At 46.3% G+C, this 26347-nt stretch overlaps 1 long non-coding RNA gene across 4 annotated transcripts; it reads left to right on the top strand.

The window, feature by feature from the left end:
- The first annotated feature begins 4566 nt into the window (after positions 1–4566).
- Positions 4567–26347, top strand: LOC144116000 (uncharacterized). 4 transcript variants are annotated; one of them, XR_013311664.1, is made up of 4 exons: positions 4567–4788; positions 6348–6475; positions 9352–9513; positions 13450–22589. It is a non-coding gene; the product is annotated as an uncharacterized LOC144116000 (long non-coding RNA). The 4 variants fall into 4 exon arrangements; XR_013311666.1 differs by lacking the exon at positions 13450–22589 and adding an exon at positions 24935–26347 and having other exon boundaries at positions 4571–4808; XR_013311663.1 differs by having other exon boundaries at positions 4571–4808.

Below are 26347 nucleotides of genomic sequence, written 5' to 3' on the forward strand. Positions count from 1 at the left end.
AATGCTGTGTCGTCGCTTGAGGATGTACTGGCTGCGTACTCCACTGTTTTTGATGGCAAACTTGGAACTCTCAAGGGCGTGGCTGCCAAGATCACCATTCAAGACAATGCCAAGCCAAGGTTTCTCAAGCCTCGATCTGTACCGTTCGCGATGATCGATCGTGTTAACGAGGAGCTGCTCCGTATGGAACGCGCTGGAGTGCTGCAACCGGTAAGATCATCAGAATGGGCTGCACCCATTGTGCCTATTCTCAAGCGCAACGGACAGATTCGAATCTGTGGTGACTTCAAGGTCACGGTGAATCCTGTGACTGTGCCGGAGAACTATCCGATACCGCGTGTTGAGGATCTATTCGCCAGATTGAGTGGGGGTGAGAAGTTCTCCAAGCTCGACCTCAAGGATGCCTACTTGCAAGTGGAGCTGGACGAGGCGTCCTCGAAACTGCTGACCGTCAACACGCCAAGGGGGCTGTACCAATACACACGCCTGCCTTTCGGCGTAACCTCAGCACCGTCGATTTTCCAGAGGGAGATGGACAACTTGATGCGCGGTCTACCACACGTGGTCGTGTACTTCGATGACATCCTGGTGACAGGGCGCAATGATAAGGATCACCTTCAGAACTTGTGCCGAGTACTGCATCGCTTGAAGGAAGCCGGTCTGAAGCTGAAGCTTGACAAGTGCACCTTCATGGGTCCAAAAGTGGAATACCTGGGCCACGTTGTCACGTCGGCTGGTTTCCATCCTAACCCTGAAAAGACTGAGGCTGTGCTGAAGGCCCCCAAGCCTAGCGATGTGAAGTCACTGCAAAGTTATTTGGGACTGGTAAATTTCTACCGACGATTCCTGCCAAATCTGTCTGCTGTTCTTCATCCACTGAATCAATTACTTGGAGCCAAGACACCGTGGATGTGGGGTGCTGACCAGGAACGCGCGTTTAGGGAAAGCAAGTAGTTGCTGGTGTCTGCTTCGGTTTTGGCACACTACGACCCTAGGAAAACATTGGTGCTGATTTGCGATGCATCACCGTATGGAGTGGGGGCTGTGCTGGCTCACCGTGAGGACACGGGCGCTGAGCGTCCGATCGCTTTTGCATCAAGAAGTCTCACATCAGCTGAGCGCAACTATAGTCACTTGGATAAAGAGGCACTTGCCCTGGTGTTTGGAGTGACCAAGTTTCGGCAATATGTCTGGGGCAGAGAGTTTGAGGCGGTCACCGACCACAAGCCTTTGCTAGGCCTGCTCTCCGCTGACAAACCCGTGCCAGAGACGTGCTCTCCTCGAGTGCTGCGCTGGTCACTGATGCTGGCCGCTTATAACTACAAGCTTAAGTACAGACCCGGAGCCAGCATCGCCAGCGCTGACTGCTTGAGTCGGCTGCCGCTGCCTACTTCGGAACACACTGTTGAGCGGCCAGCTGAAGTATTCATGCTTGAGGCTGTTTACCCCAGGGTTTTGGTGGCGTCTGTTGTGGCGGAAGCCACTTCCAAAGACCCTGTGTTAGCAAAGGTTCGCGAGGCACTGTGGGCTGGAACAGAGCTGCGGGATCCTGTGCTAAAGCCATATGCCAATCGCACAACGCAAATGAGCGTCCAAGAAAATTGCATCCTGCTGGGTTCGCGAGTGGTTATTCCTAGTACACTGCAACCTCAAGTGCTGCGTCTACTCCATGAAGGCCACCCTGGAATTTCAAAAATGAAGGCAGTTGCTCGAAGCCATGTGTGGTGGTCGACCCTGGATGAAGACATTACGAATACGGTGCGTGGATGCCGTGCGTGTCAGGAGAACCAGAGAACTGCGCGGCCAGTAGCTATGACGCCATGGCCGTATCCCGAGAAGCCGTGGTCACGAATTCACATCGACTTTGCTGGACCTCTCAAGAATCGCTACTTGCTGATCGTGACGGATGCTTTTTCAAAATGGATAGAAGTTGTTCCTGTGACCACACCATCAGCAGATGCCACGATTCCATGCCTACGGACTATGTTTGCTGCCCATGGTTTGCCAGACGTGATTGTGTCGGATAATGGGCCAGCATTCGTGAGTGCCTCGTTCAGGGAATTCCTTCAGCGCAATGGCATTAAGCATGTGCTGACGCCACCGTATCACCCGGCATCAAATGGTGCTGCGGAGCGTGCAGTGCAAACTATCAAGGCAAAGCTGAAGAAAGCAGTGGGTGGAAGCTTCGACTGTCAGCTAGCCCGCGTCCTGCTGAACTACAGGTCAACGCCGCACGAGACTACTGGGTGCTCCCCGGCTGAGTTGATGATGGGGCGCAAGCTGAAGACAGCTTTGACCCTACTGCGGCCTGACATGAGGTCCACAGTTCTTACAAGGCAGCTAAAGCAGAAAGTTGCGCACGAGCAGCATGCCCATCGGACGCCGCTTGTGCAGCCAGGGGATTCTGTATATGCACGAAACTTTCGAGATGGTCCACCCTGGTTTCCTGCAATGGTGACTGCTACATCGGGCGACCATATCGCCGATGTCACATTGCCTGATGGTCGGTCCTGGAGGCGACATCAAGAACATCTGCGACACGATTTCTCCGCAACCGAAGTGTCTCCGCCGGCTGCACCAAAACATCAAGTCGGTACACGTGATGTGAGTGCAGATGACCAACAGACCTCTGCCATGCAATCACACCTGAATGCCGGCAGCGAGGACGGATCTGTACAGCACGAGGCTCCACCAAGGGATAATTCAGCACTGGGTGTGCCGGTTGATCCAGAGCTTCCCAAGTGTGAGCCGCAAACACCACCGTTGCGAAGAAGCTCAAGAGCAAGACGGCCCAATGTACGCTATTCGCCGTGAGGCCTGTTCACGTTACCTTCTTTGTGTGGGTGGGGAGGGGTGTCGTATTTGGCCAAGAGTCCAACAGATGGCGGCACCGCCCCATTGCTGTGCTTAACTGCACAGTTCGCGGAGCGCGCGAACATGAATAAAGTCAGTCGTTCACCGGACTCAGTGTTGGCTGTTCGTTCTCTGGCGCTCGCCCGCAGCGCGCGGGGCTCGGACATCACAAGGACTCTTCCTTGAGCTTTTGTATCTCCTGTTTGCAGTTGTCGACCGTATTCTTGAGCCGCTCAATACGCGCGTTTGTCTCGTTCTTAGCGCTTCCACTTTCGTTTTTCCACTGTCGAAACCGAGAATTGTGAAGACACCTGCACTGCTCTGTCCATTCGCACAGTCGCGCTGATGCAGCGCTCGCTAGCGCCGTTGTTCACGGCTGGCAACGGCTCTGTAGCGGTGCAGTCGACAGGTGACAAATCTTCAAAGCCGACGTCAACAACCGGCAATTCGTCGAGCGGATGCGGACTCGACTCCATTTGGTTGTCGTCACTTCGGCGGTGGTGGGTTGGCTAGCGCAGCAGCCTCGCGCTTTTATGCGAAGCATACTAGCCGCACAACCGAGCTCTTCCTTGCTGCGCCGCGCGCGGCCGCGTAGCTACCACTTGACCTACATCGGCGCACCACGTGATATGACGTCACAACAGCTGTGAAAGCTGGGGCTCAACTCGTGCGCTCGCTTGCGGACGCGCAGCCTCCGCCGGCGGCCTAACTCCCGCTCCTACCGCTAGGAGATACTGACGTCACGCAATTATATAAAAGGCGACGCACTCGTTGAGTCAATTGAGCAGCGAGATGTCGGCCAGAGAGAGGGCGGCTCGCCAGACCGCAAAGCGCAAGTTACAAAGAGCCACGGAAACGGGAGAAGAACGAGAAGTACGGCTTGCCAAGCGACGTATGCTTCGCATCCTAGGCTTAACCATAAGCTAAGCCAGGTCATTTTTCACTGACGCATCGCTTCTGTCTCTTTTTTTAGGAGGCTGCAAGTACGCCGGATATTCTTCGAAAATGCTGGGGATAGCGTCTTTCTTAAGCTTCCGAATTTTGCAACCTTCCTTAAAGTCAGAGGAACTGAAGTGTCGGCTGCATACAGTCGAATAGCACGACGTCGTATTCGTTGCCCAGTTTTCACGAGAAATGACTTTTAGCCATTTTGCGCACAGTATCGGATCACTTGGTATTTCGTGGAACGATACGCCCGGCGTCCGTTGTTTGCTGGATGACTTGCTGCGTGGCACACAGCAGTACGGCATCTTGTCGGGCGCAGGACACCACAACCGATTCCACACTGCAGATAGAAAACTGATTGGGTATAAAAAAGAAAGTAACACAAAGAAACGATAAGAACTATGCATCGTAAATCGCTGATTTTATAGTAGTAAAGCAATATACATTGCAACGACGCCAACAACTAACACGTGGTCGCGGAAAATCTAGTAAACAAACGGTCGGTTCATTTGTGTACACTGCTCACAAATTCGGTCATGTATCCCTGATATTTCAAGAAAAAAAATATAAACATGCTGCTGTCGCAAAACGCACACACTTACCTGCAAACAACACGACGGAAATCGCACAACTCTTGCTTTACGGATCGGTTTGGGTGCTTCGATGGGCCTCGACGCCTAGCTGAGTCTGCGAGAGCAAGTATGGGGTGCGAGCGCCTCTCGCGGAGAGCCGAGGCGTAAATCGAGGAGGAAAGGAGAGGGCGACGGACGGTCTCCGCACCACCACTGCGCGGGCATGAAAAAATATAGGAGGCTATGATCGGGCGGTGGCTCAAGCCACCTAGCCATGTCTTGTGAAATTTTACTCCTGTCTTGCTTTTAGCCACCAATCAGATAACCTTCGCTAGGTTACTTCCACGACCGGTCGTGGTTACTTCTAACCTCTTAAAATCCACTTTCCCTTCACTATCCCTAAACCCCAATGCCTTGGGTAAGTCCAACGTTACTAGGGTAAGTCAGCCCCGCTGCTTTCCACTGTAGTTCAATAAAACATTTTGCTGGGCGAGGTGGTTCATTTTGCTCGAGGGGATGCTTGTAGCGCGACAAAAAACACAAGGGACAGAGACGAACGGGATGAAGCCCTTTACAGAAAAGTGTCAAGTGTTCAGCCGTTTCCTCCTCCTCTCCGCACGCAATGCACAAAGTGACTATCTCCTGGTACCTGACTCTATACGTCTTTTAGTCCGCAAAACTCCAGTCCTGGCCTTAAACAACAAAGAGCTTCCCCTACAATTATCATAGATATTTCTTTGACAATTTCCTGTTTAAAGGTCCGGTATGTTCCCAGTGCCGATTTCGTCAGCATCCCTGTTTTCCACAGCTCTCTCTGTTTCTTTAACCTTTTTCTTAACCGATAATTGCTGATTTGCCCCCTTACTGCTGTCCAGATATTTGCTTGTCAATTTTCTAGTTCGCTTTCTCCATTTCGTGTCAACATTCTTTATATACAGGTATCTGAAAACTTTCCTAGCCCACTGCTTTTCCTCCATCTTTCTCAATCGTTCCTCAAATTCTATCTTACTGCTAGCCTCTCTGCTTTCGAAAGACGCCCATCCCATATCACCCTGTACGCCCTGATTTGGTGTATTGCCATATGCTCCCAGACCCGCCGCGGTGGCTCAGTGGTTAGGGCGCTCGACTACTGATCCGGAGTTCCCGGGTTCGAACCCGACCGCGGCGGCTGCGTTTTTATGGAGGAAAAACGCTAAGGCGCCCGTGTGCTGTGCGATGTCTGTTTTCGTTAGCAGTTGAGCTGCGTGTTGAATCTCTGATATAATAGTGTTCTGCTCGGATAACCCGAATGCTTTTGTAGCCCAGCGGTTGTAGTACAGTGGTTATTGCGCGCGACGAGTGGAATGTGACCCTGCAGGCATTCGCATTTTGCCTTTTGATGCAGTAAGTTATGCTTTTGTAGCCGCACGGCGCCGTTGACAGTAAAATGACTACCTGCTTTTAGGCGAATTAGGGGTTTAGGCTAACCGCACAAAGGTGGTGATACGGTGTTGAACGTTTCGAGTGCACGTTTGTAGTTTTGTTCAACGTAACAAAAAACGGTCATGTTGCTGTTTGTTAACTTTTTGTTGCTGCTGCAAGACTTGACATGTCATGAACTGTGCCTAAAGTTCTTTGCACGAACAGCTGAATGATATGATTAGGACTGAAGTAACACGCGCTGACCGATCGAGCCGTGCGTGAAGGCAAGATTTTTCGCAGCTACAGTACGTGGCTTCCTTGTGCATAGGAACCAGCACCGGTGTTTGCGGAAAAGGCCGTGGCATTGTTCTGCTGATTGTTATATATCACAAATCTTCGAATTGCCTGTGCAAAATCTACACGACGCTGCCGTGTGCAAGTAGCTGCCAGGTTATTCCAGCCAGTTCCAGCAAGCAGTGGGGCATACCTTTCTAGACAGTTTGCCCGTTGCCAGGCATGTTGCCCATTTGGCGATGCGAACAGCCAGACAAAAGGCATGGCTTCTCTTAATTGCAGCATTCATGGCTGGGGAAGCAGAGGAGCTTCGTTTGCGTTTTGTGAACAAGACACGCCGTGAGGTGGACGTCATCTGTCTCAACTACGAGGTTCGGGGAGTCAAGTACAGGAGCCTGAGTCCAAATCAAGTAAGTGCCAAGACGCAAATATGGTGCGTTCATATGCAGGTTGCTCAGGTGTGGTGCCGGACGCTAGGTAACTTTGAATTGTATGAAAGTAATAGTGAGATTGGGATCAAGTAAAGATGGTATCTCCATGTCTCATCTTACTGATGCTTTCATTTATTCAGTAGTGCAGATTCAAAAAAAGTTTTTGCTCATTGTAGTTGAGGGCCTTGCAGATGGAGTACTGGAAGAGTGCGAGAAATTGGACAGTAAGTGTACGTCGTGTATTTTTGCAAGCCATAAGTCGCCCAATTAGCAGTGCTACCTGTTTTACTGAAAGCATGCAGAAATGCATTTCCTTGGTGTCCCAAATGCCATTGTTCTAGTTGGCTTGTGGTTGTGTGATTATTCAGCGCTTTGCATGAAAAGGAAACATTCTCTTGTCTGTGACCTATGTGTACTAATGGCATTGTGGAAAGACATGAACAATGTGTGGGGGCTGTGAAGCTTTCCCTTTCTCGGGGAAAACTTGGGTGATTTACCTCCACCATGGTGTCCTGATGCTTTTTTTCCATGATTGGTACTCTTTTGAGGTGTTAATGGCTGCGATCTTGAGTGCAGTGAGGCCACTCATTCGATGTTTTGGATTGGGGCAGTGTCAAAGAAGTGCCACACTTTGCAGCTTCTGCACATGTGCTTGCAATGTTCAGATACAGCTTTTGTCTAAAGTAGACCTCAAGAGCTCTTGTGTGTAGTGGGGCTCTTGTGGCATCCTTAATTAGAAGTTCTGTATTTAGGAGGGCGAGTGTACCTCCCACTTTCAAGAGATTTGAAACACTGGCGATGCCTAACGAGCCAGACAGCATGGCCCAGAAGCAAACCCCTTGGTTTCTGTACTTTTGACAAAGGCTCCTTTGACATGGAGCAGTTAAATTTGGAGGCTGCCACTGGCTACCTGTGCCAGAATGGCTCCTCCCTGTGTGACCAACTGAAGAGGGCTGACCTTGTTGTGGTTGTAGTGAGCACAATGAGCTCCTGAGTTCTGTGATGCTAGTGAATGGTGGCCAGGTGTTCACTGGAAAACTAAAGAATTTTCGCTGAAGTCTCAGCCAGTTCCTGTTACTTTTCAATGTCTGTGCTGGCAATAGAGAAGAGTAAAAAAAAAAAGACATACCACAATGAATCACTACGCAGCTGCACAGATAGTTTGCATGTGATGTCATGGCCACAATCTGGGTGTCGACGATAGCTGCCAGGAAAAGTGTACGTTGGTGCAGATGGGGATAAACGGATTGGCAGAAAGACCGGTATTAGCTGCTCTTTCATGTGTCATATATTGCATGATGTTGGTGCTAACTATGTGCACAGTTTAATGAATATTACCACAAGTCTGGAGAGGGGCCACAACTGGTGGATGAATGCCGGGACCATGGCAGCGATTGAACGTGAATAAAAATTGGATTTTCAGAAATAAAGAAAGTATGTTGAAGGTTTCAAAAATAGCACTTGAAGCTTTGTTTCAGACAGTGAAAAACCAAAGGCTTCATAAATTTTGTCTGAATTGAAATGAATGGTTTCGTGTAGACTGTTTTTGCTATGCTGAGCCGCTGTGGTGGCTGAGCGGTTATGGTGCTTGGTTGCTGACGTGAAAGACGCAGGTTCGATCCCGGCTTTGGTGGTCACTTTTCAGTGGAGGCGAAAAGCTAGAGGCCCGCGTACTACGCAATGTCAATACATGTTAAAGAACTCCAGGTGGTTGAAATTATCCAGAGCAGTCCACTATGGTGACCCTCATAGCCTGAGTCTCTTTTTCATGTTACACCCCATGAAAGCAAACATTTTTGCTACGTTCTATTGATGTTCAATGATCTAAAGGGACATTGAGTTTCAGTGTCTAAAAGGAACCACCTCTGCTATGCTTCCTTTCATAAATGTTTCAACCTCATGACTGGGCTTGTGAGGTATCTTAATATGATCTGTTATATTTTGGCCACTGCATTGTTTATGTGAAGTACTTTGAGGCTGTATGCAAGTTCCTGTATCTGTCAGGCTCACTGTGTACTCTGCACGAATATGTGCTAGATCTTCTAGGAAACTATTCTTGGAAACAGCGGCCTGAGCCATATAGACCACAGCATTTTTTCCTCTCAACAAATGTTCTGAAAGAAATATTGGATGGGTTGACGGGAGTCTACCTTCCAAGGCAAAGATTCTTCCAGGAGTCCACATGGGCCATCAAGAGCAGAGGTGCTTTGGGACTGTGCAGAGTATGTGTTCAGTACAAAATCAGAAATGAGATAATTTATTTGGTAAGGCTCTTTAAATACCTTGGAGTCATTAGTAGTGCAGATACAGTTTGGAAAGCAGATTTGATGTTTAGTGTTGGTCTATCAAAAAAAAAGTTTGCAAGGCGGAGTACAGTGTTCAAAGAGCAGTACTGAATTAGTTGTTTGCATGTTGCTTATATGGCTGCTTCTTCCATATGTGCAAGACCTGTACCCAAGGAGGAACACTAGCCTGTTTGGCACATGTTAGAGCAGTGTTAGAGGTTGATGGTCAGTAATAAAGAAAAAGGATCACTGTGACAGATAGCATGAAAATTTTCTCTGGCAGATAGTTTTCATGCATGTGACATTGCGTGCTTTTTTCTGTCTGTGCTTGAAACTGCTACGAGCTCCTTTTTGCTGTCATCTTAGTTGGTGATGTTGAGATAATATGTAAGAGATTTACTTGGCTGCAAGACTGCAGCTTGAGTGGAAAATTCCAGTCAGCCAGGCCTTTTGTGTAGGTGATTATTTTCACTGCTACCTAGTTTTAGTTCTGATGCATACTGTTGCTGCTGGCACTGCTTAGAGCGGTTGGTCACCATAGATGGTGATGTGTATTGTTGCTCGTTCCAGGCTATGCATGTGGACATTTGTGAACCACCTGTGGATCTTTCGCCACTCGTGACCGCCTGGTAGTGCATCACAAGGAAGTGTTCTAACCACCTGTGCCTTCAGGCTTTGGCCCCGATGGACGACTTCAGTTTAGGCGCTTGGTGGTGTCCATCACCCCTCCTGGTACGGACCTCTTGGCCTCCATGTTTTGGAGGGTCTCTCGGACAGGTTTGAGTGGCAGAATGAACAACTGGCAGATGTGTCGGGGTGACAGTGCAGGTAATTTTGTAGGGTTGACTGTGGCCAACATGACGAAACTGAGCTAGGCAGATAGCTTCAGTTGCATTTAATGCCACCAGAAACCGCATTAACACCACACTTGATGTCATGTGGAAAGGGGCAAATAACTGACTGAATGAAGAATATGATTGCATGTAAAAAGCACTGAATGTGATTCAGCTCATGGAATAAAACAAGCGAGTGTCCCATTACCATGGATGGTAGTAGTAGTAGTAGTAGAAAAAACATTTATTGAGAATTTTCTGCACCGGGTGGTGTCCTTATGTCAGGACTCCAGTGGTCATGGCTGTTTCTCTTGCCTGGGACACCAGAGGTCTCTTCGATTTGGCTGCACTTTCTGCGCCGGTTCAAGGAGTGCAGCACTTTTGCATTCGTTTTGCCAGTGGAGCGTGCACCTGCTGCACTTTCGTCTTCGTTATGCAAAAGTGTCAGAATAGTGCAGCATGAGTTCTAGGCTGGCTTGCACTCTCCCGAGTGGAATTGTAGCTCTAGTGCAGCAATATGGCGGCGCCCATGTGTAGGTCGAAGAAGTGAACAAGATATGACTGTAGTCTCTAAATGGAACAATGACAGTTCGCTCAGTTCTCCCTTGAACGGAAGAGGTGAGGAACTGTTCATGGCGTCATAATTGTAAACCTAAGCGGTCAGGTCGAGCCTCATGGGCAGCATTTCAGCGCATATTCGTAAATCGTCTGCATGTATACGTGCAGGACCTTCCTTTTTTTTATGAAACGAATATTAATTAAATTTCTTGGGGTTGGTTCATGGCGACACTCCTTGGGATTTCCTGCTTGAAAAATTCTTAACTGAACAATGTGTGCATATTATATAAATTACTCAAAAAAATTAAAAGATTGAAATATTTAGACAGTTTGATCTCTAACATGGTTCGGGATTGTGGCGGCACGCGGTTGGCTCTAATTTGGTAGCGACGCCAAGGCTAGCAGACAATCAAGCCTGCACTCGACCATTCGTTTGTTTTGGAAGCAGCCACTGCCAAGCTGCACTTGAACTGACTCTGCACGCTGGCGGCATCGGCGCAGAACTCCACGGATCTAGTGCAGCGAGTGCAGCCAAATCGAAGAGACCTCAGGTTGCGCTGGATCATCAGGTCAGGGCTGGACAGAGCGGCCTCCCACTGCTCCTTCGTGCATAGTGTGTTTGTGATAGTGTGTTTGTAGGTTGTCTGGTTTTTTGCCAATGCAGCTCCACATGACGTGGTATGCTGTGGGTGTCTCGTCGCAACACGGGCATGCGTCATTGTAGTGTTCAGGGAATATTATGCTGTATTTATGAAAATTTGGGACGGCGTTGGTTTCGAGCTGCCTCCAGTCCCTAGCCCCCTATGCTTTCAGCTACTTGTGTGGTGGGGGCTGGAGTTGACGCATTGATCGAAACTGTTGTAATCTGGTGTTATAGGCTGTAGGTATATGTGTCATGTCTAGTTGGGTGTCGTGTGTGTGTGTGTGTAGCCTGATTGGTTTGCAGATCCTCGAGCTATGCTCTCCACGACGTCGTTGCCCTCGAGTCCTGAGTGCGCTGGTATCCAGATGATTTGTTGGTTGAGCGATGGGTCAGAGGAGGTACTACAGTTTGTTAGTTTATGCAGCCTCTTATGTATTCGTCCTTCTAAGAGGAGCCGACATCCCACCAGTGAGTCGGTGATTATGTGTAGTTCTCGGTTTGTGGCATCCCCGTGCTGAATGGCTAGTACAATCGCTGCGGCTTCTGCCTCGGTGACTGTGCATTCCGTGAGTGTCATGCTCATGATTTCTAGGAGATTAACGTTTACTATGGCTGCCACTGGTGTAGCCCTTGACTTGTTTGGGTGCATAGCTGAGTCTACGTAGACTGCCTTAGCGCTCCGTACCCCTTTTCGGTGGATATAGTCTATCTGGGCTTTTCCTCTCCCTTCCCTTGTGTGGATGGCATATTCTTTGGTATTGGGGCTACATGTACCCGCACCCTGTGTTCTGGCGATAGATTCACTCTGGATTGAATAAGCTGTAGGTCTGCAAGGTAGCCTACTTTTGTTAATATGTCCCTGCCTGTCTCTGTTCTGACAAGACGCTCTCTCTGAGATAGTAGGATGGGTGTCTGTATATCTTCGAAGGTGTTATGAACGTTTAGGGCTTCCAGCTTGTCGTCTGTGGTGTAGGGTCGTAGACCCAAAGCGTTCTTGTATGCTGTCCCGATTAGCAGGATTGTTGCGCTAAGCCAGAGTGCTGCTGATCTTGACTTGCAGTAATGCACGCTTGGACTACATTGCAAGTTCAGGGGTGTCCTCTTGGGTGCATATCATTTGCTGGCAAGAGTTACATCTAACTTGGGAAAATCTGTTTTTGGGCATGTGCACTGTCCGTGCAAGTTTCTCGTCGTTTTCGCCATGACATGAGTGAAAGAAAGAAAGCCTCCTGAGGTTTTATTGTTTTCACTTGTTTAGTTGTTCCACCCACTGTGGTGGCTCTGTGTGTTTGGCATTTGGTTGCTGATCCCAGGTCATGGGTTCGGTTCTGGCCACAGCATCTGTACTTCAATGGAGGCAAAATACAAAAATGCTCGTGCTGTATGATGCCCGTGCATGTTAAGGAATTCCAGGTGGTTTAAATTAATCCGGAGCACTCCACAATGGCATCCCTCATATCCCATTTGGCGCCCGTGAGGTTAAACCCTGAAATTTGCAATTTTTCTGTTCCGTTTGTATGAGGTACATGATGGTGCATTTGTATTGGCTTAGTGTTGTGGCTGTTCAAGAGTATTGTGAATTTTATTGAAACTTGCACTTGGGGATCCTTGTCTTAGTTATTGCAGGTATAATTTGCACACTTTTTCGTCAAAATTTGTTAATGGGATATCTGGGGAAACTGCCCCCTTCCTGTATCTTTTTTGGTTTTGAAATAGTTTAAAAGGTGCCATGGGTCTCTAAATGAAGTTTCAAAAATGGAGTCTTTGTTGTTTGAATATTTATGTGGATTTGAGATTGTATGCAACAGCTGTTTCTTACCGGTACTCACAGAAATGTGAAGGCTAAAGAAAAGGGTTCTTCTTAGGTTGAGGACAACACAGTGAGCCATGGAAAGAACGATGATAGGTGTAACGTGAAGAGACCAAAAGTGGGCACAGTGGGTGAGGGAACAAATGCGGGTTAATGACATTCAAGTCGAAATATCAAGAGGAAGAAATGGGCTTGGGCAGGCTATGTAATTGCAAAGGCAAGGTAAGCGCTGGTTCTTAAGGGTAACTGAGTGGATTCCAACAGAAGGCAAGCGTAGCAGGGGTCGGCAGAAAGTTAGGTGGGCAGATGAGATTAAGAAATTTGCGGGGACACGGTGGCTGCAGCTGGCAAAGGACAGGGTTAATTGAAGAAACGTGGCAGATGCCTTTGCCCTGCAGTGGCCGTAGTCCAGCTGATGATGATGACGATGCATGTCGGGAGAAAGGTTGTTCAGATGAAAGAGAACTGGTAGGGAACGCTCTTAAAAAAAGGAGAGTAGGCAGCCACTGGCTGTATGACCTGTAGTGAAGGAAGATCAGTTTTTTTTTTGCTAAGAATAGGCAATCGCATCAGGCACAAGAAACCTATCCTAGTCCTCGCTGAGTGCCCATGCATGCGTTTCTTAATATGGAGGGCCTCTGCAGTTTTGCACTTCCCTCTCCTTACAGTAATAACATGGCTGAAAGGGGGTGTGCACTTAAGTAGTTTTAAGTCTGAGACAAAAATTATTTGTGAGACTATCCCATCTGTTTCTCCATGTTGTGCACTGCATACTTGGTCATTGAAAAACTTTTTGAGTGCAGAGTTGCCCTTTTTTGATGCAGTGTACTCACTGAAGGAGAAATGCTTCCAAGAGATTCGTCGGTGCATTGTGTCTCCGGAGGCCATCCACCAGACAGAGATCCCACAGTCGTTGCAGAAGGAGTACCTTCTCTACCTGTAGCAGGAGTGAACACTTGGCATGCTGCGGTGTAGTCCCTGTGCCAGTGCTTGTACTTGCAGAGGAAGAGAGTGGTCTCATTGTGCCTTGAGTGAAGATTAGGTCATCCTACAAGATTCAAGAGTGCACATGGGACCTGTTCACTTTCAAGGACTGCAGTAAATAAGACTGTTGACATAGTTTAGACAAAATTTGTAAGTGGGCAGCAGTGGGTTTGTCTTTGCAAGGCCTTAAGGCTGGGCAATTAAAAGCGCTGCCGTTCTCTGGATTCTGCTGCATGAGAACGTGGAGAAAGCAGGACCAAACACGTACTCAGTATGAGGCAGACTCTTGTGGCTTGGTTGGGGGGCAACATTTTCACACGATGCCTTGATGCAGTGGTGTGGTTGGCACACTCCTAATAGCACATTTCTTGTGTGTTGAGCATGCCAAATGTCTATGGTTTGCACAAATGGCATGGAGTGTCCGTGAATTTCGAAGCTGATTTGCGTATATCCCTGAAAATTACCATTTGCAAAATGGCGTCCATATGCTTTTTTGATCAGCAACGAGAAGAAAAGCTGGCCATGGCCATAAAACTACTTAGTGCAGCGAGACTCGGGTACAACCTGGCTGGTTATTACTGTATTTTCCTTTTCTAGCACTTGTAGTGATCCCCGTAGGCAAACCAGTGTGCTGTGTAGAAATGGTGAGCATCCACTTGACAGCCATAGCCACTCTATGGCTGTCAGGTGGATGCCCACCATTTAGATTCTATGAAAGAAGTGTGCTTTGTGCAGTGTTTAATGCAGGGGCCCAGTATTTACCTTGTAATCAAATAATGGCACCAGCAAAGAGTTTGTGTGCAGTACAGCACCACACTTGAGTTCCTTCAGATGCTTGCATTGGTTGCTTGCCTAGCACATTTGTCTTACTTTATTCGGTTTGCTGCGCTGTGATTTTTGGGCATGTTGGGCTTTCGTTGCATGAATGTGCAAAGCTAAAGAACAGGGAGCAAGGGAGAAAGCAAACGTGAAAGAGCCATGTGTCAGGTTTCTCTTTCAAACATTTCTTAATTACGTTTTCATGCTTTATTACATTTTCACTTTGGATTTGTGCATTGTTTTAGCTGCAATATGGGTTTTTGTAGTGGCTTAATTGTGATTTGTGCTTATAGCTACGAGACGAAAACACAAGTAGAGGTGCTGCTCGCTGAACGCACATGAAGGGCACAATCAACCCATTTAACAGGTACATGATGGAAAGGGGGTGAAGGTTTTTTTTTTATGATTATGACATGAGTTTGCATCACTGCATGGTGCCTTCAGATTCTGTTTGGCTAGAATTGGCTCTTATGTCTCGTAATGGGGATGCCAGATTCAGGGATAGCACTGGGTAAATTTTTGGCTGGGAAGGTTATCTGATATGAGGCCCGAACTATATCTGTTTACTCTAAGGACAAACAAGAGTTTTATTGGCATTTAATCCAACTCCAGATGCTGCCTTACAGAGCCGTTTTCTGGAGATAAGACATCTTCCTGTAGATTTGTCACAGATGGCATTTATGTGAGGCGGCAGCTATCTTCAAGTATAGCTGCCAAGTGCAATATTGACTGTACTTTATGTAGATACTAGTGGGTCTTTATTTACAGGCCAGGTACTGGTGTTGCCGTGTTCAATTCCATGCCACACATTTTACTATAAAGAGTGTAATAGAGTCAAGTTTGACGTGAGGACTGGTGAAACTCTAGAAGAGAGTGATCTGGTACTCTCTAGTACTTTTGTTCGCTGTGCAATCTCGCAAATGGACACATTTGAGCTGACAATACAGCAAATAGGTGTCGTATATATCAGGTATGCAAACTTTCTTTCATTTATCAAAGGTTTACCACACAGAGCGATGCCACCTCACACCCACTATCCAGCCTTCCTTCCATTTTTCAAAACGTGCTGCTCTTTTGGGGTGCCATCATATACCTTGTGTTTGACTTGCTTAGTTGTCAGAAATCTCTTGCTCTTTAAGCGAGTCTTTGGAAGAGCCAGAGGTCGCATAGATGCATATCCAGAAGTGCTGTGCTGGAGCTGCCTCATGCGCGGCCTTGGAGCTGACAAAAATGAGGGTGGTGACCGATGCATACACCAGAGTGGTGCCCTTTCATATCATAGATGGCCGAATGAGGTGCATGTTGGGTGGCGAGAAATATGCCTTGATAGGCAGGCCTCGGAACTAGAAATGGTTTGGTGTACTGCCTGCAGTTTGTTGGTTTTAACTGGTACGGCTGCCTTATCGTACTGTGATCCTCTTTCCTTGCAGACAAGAAGGAAAATTATTTCCAAGTTTTGTGCCAACTACAACTTACTGTGGATAAGATTGCAGTTCCGTTTGAGCAGAGTTTATCGACTACACTTTCTGAATCGAGTATTGCAATTCTGGGAGTCTTTATTGTCGCTGGTTATCAGGAACTTCTGAGCTTCCATGTGTAGATGCTATTGGTCCTACCTTATGACCCTGTTTATCATCTCAAGTCGTTTATCGAATGTTAGGGGCATTGCCATTTGCTGCAAAGTGCCACTGTATTCTGCCCATGTCCTGTATTTTGTGCTCTTGCTACTTTGAATTAGGTTGAACCGAGTCTGATTCAGCGTTGTTTACTTTGAAACATCCTCGACTTCTGTTGTTAACTTCAAGCGACTTTGAATCCTGATTTGCGTCCTTGACTCTTCATTTGCATCTGTTTTATAAATCGCCCCTTTTGTTGCTGTTCTTTTTTTTAGGTTTTTTTAAAATGTCTGTTACAGTGAAAGCTCGTTAATTCACAACTCGTTAATTCGAAATTTTGGATATTTCGAAATAGTCATCGTGGTCCGGTCCGCAGTGCATATAAGTCTATGCGCGTAACAGCTCGTTAATTCACTCAAAAATTGGCGCCGCCACCCATAATTCGAACTGCGCGCCGCCAAGCGCCGCTGTTGAAAACCCTCGTTGGAAGCTTTCACGGCAGAACGATAGATGGCAAAACCATCGGGGCGCCGCTAGGGTGCTGGAACAAGTACTAACCAGTCTTTCCTGCCGCGACTGCTTCGAGGAACGACGTTTTCGTGTTTTAGCCCTCGTTTTGCACGCCGCTTGCTGCGAGCTTGTGTCCGCGAGATGTGTTCGCGTGGGAAATACTGCGCTAAGACGGTGAAGGAGAAAGTGGCGATTTTACGCGAGGTGGACGAACGGAAGGCCAGCAAAGTGGAAATCGCGAAAAAGCACGGGATGCCACCAAGCACGTTGTCGACCTACGTCCAAAATAGGAAGGCCATCGAGGATGCCTACGAAGCCGAAGATTTCGCCAGCAACAAAAAAAAGGCTCCGATTAGCCAAGTATCCGGAAATTGTGACCGCTGTGGTCACGTGGGTGAAGGAAATAAGAAGCGCAGACATTCCACTGAGCGGCCAAATTATCATGGCGAAGGTGGCCGATTTCACCCTGCGCATGAATGTGGAAGATTTTGTCGCCTCCGAAGGATGGTTTCACCGCTTTCGAGACAGACATAATCTTGTCTTCCAGGTGTTGTCCGGAGAAGCCAAAGAAGTGAACGCAGGAACTTGTGCCACGTGGCGAAGCGGTGCTCTGCAGCAGTACTTAGAAAGCTACTCGGCACAAGATATATTCAATGCTGATGAGACGGCTTTGTTTTATAAGCTCCAGCCCGACAGAACAGTAACATTTAAAAGGGACAGCTGCGCTGGTGGCAAGCGAACGCGTCCGGGCATCAAACGCGTCCATTTTTGCTCACTTTCGTTAGTTCGAATTTTGGTTAATTCGAACTGGCCTGGTGGCCCCTTGGAATTCGAATTAACGAGCTTTTACTGTATAGTCATTTGTTGTCCTCGATGACTAACATTCGTTGCTGGTGATTTGCAAGACTTGATCCTTCTTGTTTTAGTTTTGAAGATCGGTCAGTGTTTTCTGTTTCCTTTTGCCATCTCAGGAATAGTTCCCAGTGTTGGAATGATGTTCCATATAGGGCCTGGAGGTAGTTCCACATCTCTGGAGCTTAGCAACAAGGCACTGTGACCATTGTTCAGGCCACAGTGCTGTCACAAATCGAAGAGACTGAATAGGCACTGTGACCATTGTTCAGGCCACAGTGCTGTCACAAATCGAAGAGACTGAATATTCTTTTCTGGCATGTGCAAACAGAAAGATTATCCATTCTCACTTGATGCTTCTAAGTCTACCAAAAGGTGTGGCGTGGTGGCTGAAATGTCCTGTAGACATTCCGATTAGCCTGCAGAATAGCTAGATGGGCGAGTTGGTAATACATTGTTAAGCAACAGCACAAAAGACTTAGACATGAGGGAGACATGCACAGAACAAGCACTAGCATTCCATGCATGTTTTGAGCTGTTGCTTATCAATCAATACCCGTGTGACTCTGTGCTTGACTCTTGTTTTGTTTATTTTTGTTTCTTTATTTTTTATTACTTTTTCAGGCTTAGCTTCCTTGTTTGTCTTCAATATGCATTGAGCCCAGCAAAGCTTTGCTGGCCTGAGCTCCGTCTCGCTTTCATTTACGTTTATTTTATTTAATCTGAAAGGGCCTATAAAACTATAAAAAAAGGGAAAAGGTTGAATTCAGCAATGAACGTTTCATCATCATCATCAGCCTTTTTACACCCACTGCAGGGCAAAGGCCTCTCTCATGTCTCTCCAATTAACCCTGTCTTTTGCAGCATCATCCACCCTTTGCCTGCAAACTTTATCTCATCCGCCCATTTAACCTCCTGCCGCCCTCTGCTACGCTTGCCTTCTCTTGGAATCCGCTCTGTTACCCTTAAGGACCAGCGGTTATCTTGTATTCACATTACATGCCCTGCCCAAGCCCATTTCTTCCTCTTGATTTCGACTAGGATGTCATTAACCCGTGCTTGTTCCCTCACCCACTCTGCCTGCTTCCGGTCTCTTAACGTTACACCTATCATTTTTCTTTCCATGGCTCGCTGCGTTGTCCTTAACTTCAGCTGATCTGTTTTCGTTAGCCTCCACGTTTCTGCCCCGTAGGTGAGTACCGGTAAGATGCAGCTGTTGTACACTTTTCTCTTCAGGGAAGTTGGTAAACTGCCATTCATGATCTGAGAGAACCTGCCATATGCACTCCACCCCATGCGCTCCACCCCATTCTTATCCTTCTAGTTATTTCCCTATCATGATCCGGATCAGCTGTCACTACCTGCCCTAAGTACTTTACCACTTCCAGGCACTCACTGCCAATTGTGAACTGCTGTTGCCTTGCTTGACTGTTGAGCATTACTTTGGTTTTCTGCATGTTAATTTTAGACCCAGCATTCTGCTCTGCCTAACTCATTGATCATGATTTGCAGTTCACCCCGTGAGTGACTCAGCAAGGCAATGTCATCAGCGAATCTCAGATTATTTAGGTATTCTCCATTTACTCTTATTCCCAACTGTTCCCAATTCAGGCCTCTGAATACCTCCTGTAAAGAGGCGGTGAATAGCATTGGCGAGATCATGTCTCCTTGCCTGACACCCTTTCGAATGCTTTCTCGTAATCAATGAAGGCTATATATAGAGGTTGGTTATATTCTGCGCATTTTTCTATCGCCTGATTGATAGTGTGAATATGATCTAGTGTGGAATATCCTTTACGAGCCTAAGGTTGCCCTGACTCTATTAGCGATTACCTTAGTAAATACCTTGTAAGCAACAGATAGTAAGCTGATCGGTCTATAATTTTTCATGTCCTTGGCGTCTCCATTCTTGTGAATTAAGATGATGTTGGCATTCTTCCAAGCTTCTGGTACGGTTGAGGTCATAAGGTATTGCATATACAGGGTGGCTAGTTTTTCTAGAACGATCTCCCCTCGATCCTTCAACAGATCTGCTGTTACCTGATCTTCCCCAGCTGCTTTTCCCCTTTGCATTGCTCCTAAGGATTTCTTGCTCTTTCGTTACTGGCGGGATGACACATTGCTCTGCGCTACTTTTTCTCTCATTAACGCTATGATTACATTGGCTACTGTACAGATTTGCGTAGAACTTTTCTGCTACTCTGCGGATGAACATTTATCTAATTAACCGAGGTGGCCGAGTGATTGTGCCGGTGGGCTGCTGTCCCGAAAGACTCTGGTTCGGTCTCGGAAGCCGCTGTCGCATTTCAATGGAGGTGAAATGCTAGAGGACCATGTAGTGTGCTATGTCGGCGCACGTTGAAGAATCCCATGTGGTTGAAATTATCCAGAGCCCTCCACTATGATGTCCCTCATAGCCGTACTCACTTTGGGATGTTGAGCCCCTTAAACCAAACCAATTTATCGTAAATTAGCATGCAGTTGTGAGTAGGCTTGTGAGGCAATTTCTTCTGCAGTTGTTTCGTGGTAACAATTCTCTGTTTTGTTTATGTGTGTGTTTGATAATGGACACGGGAGAGCTTACTTGACAGTGGAAGTGCAACCAATGACCGCGTATTGTTGCGCAAGTTGCAACTTTCTACTGATCCGTTGTCCTTGAGAAAGAGTTCTGTTTGGAGCAGACTTGTGACATCGTAATACTGTTGTCTCATGCTGGTGGTGTTGCTCATCAGTGGCAATATTTAACCTTCGACTTGGCCACTATGTCTACCCACTTCTCTCATTGCTGCTGAGCTCTTTGTTAGCTGAGTTGCTGGCATAAGCTGCATACCATCATTGACGAAAATTATCGCTTTTGTTTCAAAATTGAGACGTTAAACATGGTGTCATGGTTCTGCGTCCACTCACTTGTGGCTGCTGAGCAAAGTTAGCAGTGATAAGGAGGAGCTCCACGTTTCGTTGAAAATATTTTAGTTTAGGGGGGTTTAACATCCCAAAGCGACTCATGTTGTGAGGGAAGCTGCAGTGAAGGGCTCCGGAAATTTCAACCACCCCGCATTGCACAAGCCTCTGGGATATTGCCTCCATCGAAATTCGACCGCCGGAGCCAGGATGGAACCCGCATCTTTCGGGCCAGCAGCAGAGCACCATAACCAATGAGCCACTGCAGCAGCTCGTTTCATTGAAAATGTTGATAATGAAGGTGCACTTGTACATTGGAGAGGAGATGTGCAAAAATGAAGGTAACTGACACAAACTTGGAACTAAAGGTACAAAATAGAAAACAAGTGCATTCCAAGCAAATGTCAGAACCAGACACGACGGAATTGATGTATAAAAAAAATTATTGACTCAAACAGAAAAAAAAACAATGCATAAGGGAAATAGTTCTTTATTTCTAACACAGGCTTCGTTATCTCACTTTGCAGTGACAGAATACCTCTGTGAGAATTTCCAGGTTAATGCAGGAAAGCAGCTGGACCAGTGCAGCGGAATCTTGAACATGAGAAGCCAGCTGACAACACATCCGCAGTGACGACCGTGCATGCTATTGAGACTTATTTCCATGGAACGGAGCAGCCTGTTGGCTCACCTTTACACCTGTTGTCACATGCTAGTACACGGGTGAAAACCCATGTCAGTGCCACTTTTGAAGGTGTGCAAGCAGAAATATTTGAAATCCTATAAAGTGAAAAAAAGATTGAAATCCGATAAAGTGAAAGAGCACGCTTTTCCACAAAGCTCAGATGCCTTTTAGCAGTGTTAAATTTGACAAGCATTGCCAGCTGAGCTGTGTCAGTGGTTCAGTTGGCCACCTTCCTCTTGTGTCGACAAGCTCCTTGTTAAAAATATCTATGCATATTTATCATACAAGGGCACACAGGTGCTGTTTAAATATTTTCTGCCCACAGGACATTAGCCAGCTGAACCTCACACGTGAATGGCTGAAATATAAATTGTGACGTGTGGCTGACACTGCTTCTTGTTCCACTGGGGCAGTGCTTGTTAGGTTAATTTAAACTTTGCATTGCCATTGGTACATCATTACTTTTACGAACAAAGCTGACCTGTTTAAATTCTGCATGTGTGCCTGGTGCATACATTTAGAGGGAAAAAACAGAGTGCCTTACTGTTCTTACAGCAAGTTAGTTTTGTGGGAAAACATTATTTGGCTCTGGTAAATGAATTCGCATATGATGCCAAGAGAGCTGTTGCATTTTATAATGTATAAAATGCATTGTATGGTTACCTTTTGACCTTAGTGTAGTCTCTTGACGTCTGGAGTGCTGTGTCTGTCCAACCATTAGAGTACATAGCACCACCTGTGTAAAGGTCACTCTGCCCCTTCTCTGCACCTGTGCTCATCTGGTGCACAGTTGCTACTACACGAGGTGCCAAATGTCGTCAACACTTCTTGTACAGCTAGCGGTGTACTATAGGATTTTAGGCACACATATGAGATGATAGCCTCCAAGAATGCATGGGCTTCTGTGGGAGCTCCGTGAAAAGGAGTGCAACAAGAAGGTACCCTGCAGCATAAAGGATTAGCCTGCAAGCTGTTTTTGTAATGCCCTTTGCATGTGGGTGCTCTAGTGGCATTAGTGGGGAGTGCAAGTAGGCACAGAACCGTAGCCGGAATCTGGTGTGGCATGGTTCGTGTGTCCGATTCAGGAGCTCTCTTAATTTTTATTGAGAAAGATAGAAAAGGGATAACCATGCTATTCTTCCATTTCTTTCCTTCTCACTTTCTAAAAAATCGGCATTTTTTGTGTGTCACTGTTCATGTTTGTAACGTTTTCTGAAAATTCTATAATCCTGTTAACGCAGTTTCACTGTTTAATAATCAGGATTGTAGTGTTGCCAAACTTTGGTGGCATTTCAACATGTGTACTCACTTCTTCTCACTGTTATCAATGCAAGACTGCACATTCATGTCAGCTTTCACATCCATAGCACTTGCTGTGCTGGCCACTGCTCTCAGATGTTTAGCCTTTTACCGGTTACAGCAAGCCTTTCACTTGTTGCAGCTTACACAATTGCAGTTTTAAAAACCAACTCAGAAGTTCAAGTTATTGTCATCTGCCGTTTTATGTCTGTTGCTGTGTGGCATCATGATGGATCATTTATGTGTATGTGTATTGCACTTGCTGGTAGAAAATTTTCTCTTGTGTTTTGTCAGTTCACAATTTTGTCATACATCATGCCTCTGCAGTTTGACTTACATTAGCATTGAGACTTTGTGGTGTGTTTGTATCTTTACCGCTGGGGAAACTAACTGTGGGGCCATGCATCTTTTCGGTATAGCAGCCTTGAGTTAATGTCATGGAGTAAGTGGCCATTACTTTGAGTTGAGAAATACTGCCATGCTCCTGTGCTGTCTACTTTATCTGCATACATGCACTTTCGTCAACTTAGTCTGTGGCTTTAACAAAAACTAAGTGCTTCTTAATGCCCTTCTGAAGCCGTTACTTGGCTGTGAACTGATGCGATAGGCTGAACGCAACTGCATTTTTGTGTCAGCTGTTATGCCACTAAGCATAACAGCGTAAGGTAAGCATGGTACTGATTGATTGCTTTTTTCTTGTTTGCAGGAGCTCCAGAGCATCTAGGTGTCTCAGATATGCTGACCGTTCATTTTTTCCTTGTTGGGAGAGTGTGTAAATGGTTCTTGCAGCTTAGTCATTAACTCTGTTGCACTCAAACTTTGCAGAAATGGGCTAGTTTGGTTGTGAGTCATGTTTATGTGTGAAACTGGCATTATATTGAGACTCAAAGTACAGTGTTAAGGAAGTTAAAACGCACTGACGCACACACATTTGAAATCTAATGTGTGGTCTGATTCTGGTATTCACGTCTGCATGAGTTAAGTTACTCTGCATGCGCTGCTGTTTTATAGGGTAGAAAAACTGCTGCGAATCAACGTTGCATAGTATCATGCTTTCAAGAAGGAAGTGGTTGAAATGGTGTGTCCTACATGTGTTCTGCCATCAATCTTTTTATGGTCAATAGTCCTTACATTCTGGAATAGCACAGACTAGCTGTTTATGCTGAAAAGTCTCGCTAGGCATTAATTCAAATATACTCCTGTTGTACAAAGGAACCATTCCTCTCTGCTACCAAATGCATTTCGGTCACCGCTACCACCCTGTTAGGTCCCTTAGTACCACTTTCATTGTAGCTAACTAATCTGCCCTTCAAATCCATTCAAGGCTGCTAAATTATGGTTGTTGAATTTGTGAAGGTATTAGTACCACTGCTTCTATTGTCTTTTTTTTGTAGCGCTTAACTGCTTTCCTCTTTCATTTTGCAGGTCATCATTGGCAAGCCAAATAACACAAGCTGTCACTGGAAGAATCAAGATAACTTCTCCCAGCATTCTGATCCCCAATAACTTATTATTGATAGCTGTAGAGTAGTGGAAACAATGATCTCGATGCCTAATGTCCGTGCACACTGTGTGCTGCATGAGGCCGTGTCCCCTTACGCCATTTCTTACACTTGAATGATGAGCTTTGTGAACAATGCTGTGTGCAATATTGTGTCTGAGTATGCAGAAAACGGCATGAGTGTACAGCAATATTTATGATCATTTGGCACAGCACAGTGGTTCTCCATGTTTATTCACCAAATGCAAAAGGCTTTAGTAGAAAGACGCATGCAGAGGAATAAGTAGCTATTTGGCGGTCTGTACCTTTTGTGTATCATCTTTGAGCTTGTTTCTTGTGCTGCAGGGGCTGCAGTTTCTGCAAATGTCTTTTCTTGTTATATTGTGATGGTTTTACTGCCTTCCAGGTTAATTCTTTGCCTTTTTTTCCTATTGTGCTTTAGTTTGGCATTAATGATAAACCTCGCCCATAAAAGTAGTAACTGTACATTTTCCTAGAATCCACTTTTGTTTTGCAAACTAGTGGGAACCGAAGCATGTTCCTTCTGTGCATTTTATTGCATTTGGTTGTACTGAGTAGTCTGTTTTGTTGTGGTTCAGCATCAGCAACTGATGTTTATAGTTGATCATGTACATAACATTGGCACCACCATAACACTGTCTGTTGCTTTAGGTTTGTAGTTTCCACCCTCAGATATTCTAACCCACCTTTAGGCATTTGATGAATTGCACAATAAGCAGGGTGCATCAAGAGAAAGTGTTGCCGTCTGATTTAATTTTTCTTATTCTCTTCAAAAATGTATTTCAGTGCTGTGTGCTCATATATGTCAGCTGTCATGTATTCATTGCAATCCAAGGTGGTAGAATGAACCCTGAGCCAACATCCTTAGGTGGTCTTTAGTTTTGTTGCAGAGCTGTGGGATGAAAATATTTCCGAAAGGTTCCTTTAATGCTGCCTGCTTTTTGGAACTATCGCGTAATGCTCATGAGAGCATGAGACCTGAGCCCTAAGAAAGTGGAGTTTTGTTCCAAAACAGTTCTTATGTCAGCATAATGAATTTGGCACTACATGTGTGAGGTGCAGGTGAGGTGATGTCTGATAATTAAGATCCTGTGCCTTACTAAAAATACCCCGCCTTTCAGTTGCAGGCTTGGGAAGCGTGAACGAGCATGGTGGACCTCCTGGAGGAAATTTACGTTGGCAGGGACATGACCTCGGCAGCAAGATGCGACACGAGTGCAGCTCCTGCGGCAAAAGTTTCGTTTCAAGAAGCAAGCTGTTGGAACACTTCCGCACCCACTCTGGTGAACGCCCATACCGTTGTGATTACTGTAACTGTGACTTTGCGAAAAAGGGAACCGTTGTAGCACACATTCGTACACACACTGGTGACCGTCCTTACCAATGCACTCATTGTAACAGCAGTTTCACACAGCAGACCAATTTGATTAAGCACATCCGCAAACACACAGGTGACCGGCCTTACAAGTGCAATCACTGTGAAAAACGTTTTACACGTAAAAAATCGCTCGTCGAGCACGTACGTACCCACACGGGGCAGAAGCCGTACGTGTGCTCGATGTGCCCCATGGCCTTTGCACAGTACTCAACCCGAGCGAGACATATGAGAGTGCACATTGGTGAAAGACGTTTCGAGTGCAACCTCTGCCCTATGACTTATAAAGAAAAGCACCACTTAAAAGCCCACAAAGAGAGAGAACACAAAACAGCCACCACTCCTCCATGAACTATTAAAGAATGGTTGGTACAACCGGCGGTAATATAAGTCTGGGCATGCGACAGGTGGCCAGAATCAGATAAAACGGCTTCGTCGTGCCGTCTGACGTTGCACTTCTGGTGTCAAAACATCGCAGTGTGCGTGCGCGTCCTTTTATGCTCGCAGCTTTCTCTTTTTTCTTGCTTGCAGCGAACTAGCTGATTTTATGCAGTGTTTGGCGGTAGCGATTGCTTTCTTTATCCAGAGCGTAATGCTCGCAGTTCGGCGGGCACACGTCAGAGTGCGAGCATGAGGTAGGCCCCCACTGCCGAACGCTGCCTGCTATCTGCTAGTCCACTGCAGGCGGCAAAAAGATATGGCTGCAAGCATGAAAGGATGCGCACACACACTGTGATGTCTCGACTCCAGAAGTGCAACGTCAGATGGCGCGGCGATGCGATTTTATGATTCTGGCCGCCTTTCGCATGCCCCGGCTTATTTTACCACCGGTTGTACGTGTGAATGTATGTCTAAGTTAGGTTTTTAAATATCGGTTCTTGTTCTAGAGTATAGAATGCTGTGCAATACCGATAAGTGGCTGCAGGTATTTTCTTGCTTTCAGCAGAGGCCTCCCTAGATTTTTAAGAATATCACATCGTTTCAAAATGTATAAACACCTGTTGAGAAGCAGGCAACACATGCGTTTATGTGTTAAGTTTTTTTTTATGTGTCAAACAGATGTTTGCTGGTGTTCCTACTCTTATGTGATATTCTGTTTCATTGTACTGTGCAATCGACTTATAAAAATATTGAGAAAATTGAAAAATCTGATTGTTAC

Source organism: Amblyomma americanum, chromosome 1 (genome assembly GCF_052857255.1).
Source record: "Amblyomma americanum isolate KBUSLIRL-KWMA chromosome 1, ASM5285725v1, whole genome shotgun sequence".
Lineage (NCBI taxonomy): Eukaryota > Metazoa > Arthropoda > Arachnida > Ixodida > Ixodidae > Amblyomma > Amblyomma americanum.